This window comes from Octopus bimaculoides, chromosome 23 (assembly GCF_001194135.2).
Source record: "Octopus bimaculoides isolate UCB-OBI-ISO-001 chromosome 23, ASM119413v2, whole genome shotgun sequence".
Taxonomy (NCBI): domain Eukaryota; kingdom Metazoa; phylum Mollusca; class Cephalopoda; order Octopoda; family Octopodidae; genus Octopus; species Octopus bimaculoides.
Genome location: NC_069003.1, coordinates 22,348,448 through 22,350,947, shown reverse-complemented (window position 1 = coordinate 22,350,947; position 2,500 = coordinate 22,348,448). Strand labels below are relative to the sequence as shown.

Sequence of the window (2,500 nt, the reverse complement as noted above, 5' to 3'; positions counted from 1 at the left end):
TTGATGTTTTTCAATATTTTCCTCCCCATAAACACATGTAATGGAATGATGATGCACCCAAGAGTGATCCATTGCTGGGATTTAGGCAAAAAATTTAGACTGTATTTTAAGCTGATTTAAAAAATTTTTAAAAATTCGAAAAAAAGTGGAAATTTTAGGGTTGGGGATAAAAATTTAAGAAGAAATTTTTTTTGTTTGCATAATTGTATTCCTATTCACAAATTTGAAAAAAGTTTCTTAAAATTCCTCAAAATTAAAAAAGTTTAGAGGGGTTACATGGGGTGCTTAAACCAGAATTCCGCTGAAAACTCTGCCCCAACATACTCATCTGACCCACACAAATATGGAAAAGTAGATATTAGAACAATAATGACAAAGATGATCTATAAATGTTATGTGTGTGTATATATAACATTGATAAAGCTGTGGGTAGGTGTGGTGAGGGCTGATCTCAGGATGCCGTTAAGCCTCACAAAGGAGATAATAAGAATGGTTATAAGTGGAGTTATTACGCTGTCTTGAAATTAAGCTATTCAACCCAATGCAGCATGGAAAAGCTGGCATAGAATAATGATGATAATGTTGATGCATCTGTGAAATTGTACATTGATCAACCATGATATATTTATTTCTACTTGGAATGATAACTGGATGCTAATTCTTCACTTTTTATCATCACAGATATCCTATTTACATATAAAACACTTTTGTGGTTGACGTTTTTTTTAAATCTCGATCTCTCTTCACTTTGTCTTTATCCTCAGTGAGTGATATTATCCATTAATATAGGGCAGCGAGCTGACAGAATCGTTAGCATACTGGGCAGAAATGCTTAGTAGCATTTCGTCTGCCTTTATGTTCTGAGTTCAAATGCTGCTAAGGTTGACTTTGCCTTTCATCCTTTCGGGGTCGATAAAATAAGTATCATTTGCATACTGGGGTCAATGTTATTGACTTGTCCCGTTCCTCTAAATTGTTGGCCTTGTGCCAAAATTTGAAACTGATATTATCCATAAATCTACACACACTCACTCACACAGTGATACTTATATTATTTACACATGGAAAGCAATAGATGCATGGTTCAACTCCTGTAATGGGACATTTTTTTCTCTCTCTCTTCAGCTGTATTTGTAACATCTTATATAAAAATTCCAATGTCAGTGTGTGTGTGAGAGAGAGAGTGACAACAAGCTTGTGTATGTTTTATGTGATGATGATGATGGTGGTGGTGGCCCCTGATATTTTTTCTGAAATTTAAAAAAAAAAAATCAAATAATAATAATAAAAATGTTGATTCAGATATTTCTGATAATTATGATGATTATCACTTTGGTGGTTTCATAAAGAATTATTGATAATTACTGCCATGCTGAAGTACAATGTAAGATGATGCTGTGATAAACACCCTTACAAATGATTCAGCAATAAATAATAATAACAACATTTCAGTGATTTAAGTATATGACCAGCAATATTGAAGGGAATGGGATAATCAATTACATTAGATATAAAGCTTTGTTCAACCTTCTGCCAGGATTATTATTATTATTATTATTCATGTCATTCATGTGTATTTACTTCTGACTAACTAGTGAAATCTTGTTCCAAAGTTGGTTTTTCTCTTTAAAGAACTCTTTAACAGGAAGAGGGACAGTGTCTGTAACTTTTACAGGTCTCTCCCAGACATTTATTTATTGTTGATAAATTGTTTGAAAATTCAAATACTACATTTTTACTCTTGCTGTGGAAAGATCCATCTTGTGTTTTTAGGTTTGGCCCAAGAGAGAGAGAGAGTCTACTCTAAAGTAACTGTTTCATCTTCATCAACTATGATAAGTAATGATGATTTTTCAGATTAAGGCTTTAGTTACAATTAAATGCAAAGATTAATATTGTCTTTAGGTTTCAACCTAGAGAATATAAGATAGAAAATTACTCGCCTCTCTCTCTACAAAAAGTAGCATTTTGAGCCAATTATACTGGGTAGAATAAGATGGTAGACAGCATCATGTAACTCAACACAGTGACATGAATTCTGAGAAAGTTTGAGTAACAGCCTCTATTATCATAACCACATAAACCTCGAGTTGTTTGTTGATCTTGTTTTTTTTTTTTAAGCCTTATAATTAGATGGGGTTTTTTTATAATTAAACTTTCCATACACTTAACTGAAAATTTTAAAACAAAACCATCAACTCTTTGTAATTGATTGCCAATTAGAACAAAATTTGCCAAATGATAAAATAATACACTGTAATTGGACTTAATATACTACATTCTTTAATGATACATCTTGTTTGATGATCAAATTTGTTTTCCTCTGATCAAAATTATCCATCATTGATCAGTGTTATTGATTAGTTCAATGCATACATACAGAATTTTTCAAGACTTTCTCCTACTTCACACCATTTTTATCTATATTCACAATATATATATATATATATATATATATATATATATATACACTGATATATATACAATTTACAATGTCATT

At 31.2% G+C, this 2,500-nt stretch overlaps 1 protein-coding gene across 4 annotated transcripts in view; it reads left to right on the top strand.

The window, feature by feature from the left end:
• The window catches only part of LOC106876969 (beta-secretase 1), a 55,622-nt gene extending 54,091 nt beyond the window's left edge, over positions 1-1,531 (top strand). For all 4 annotated transcript variants that reach the window (XM_014925740.2, XM_014925738.2, XM_014925739.2 and 1 more), the window contains one exon: positions 1-1,531. This exon is cut by the window's left edge and continues 2,304 nt beyond it. The gene's annotated coding sequence lies outside the window, so the exon portion shown is untranslated.
• Positions 1,532-2,500: the final 969 nt, after the last annotated feature.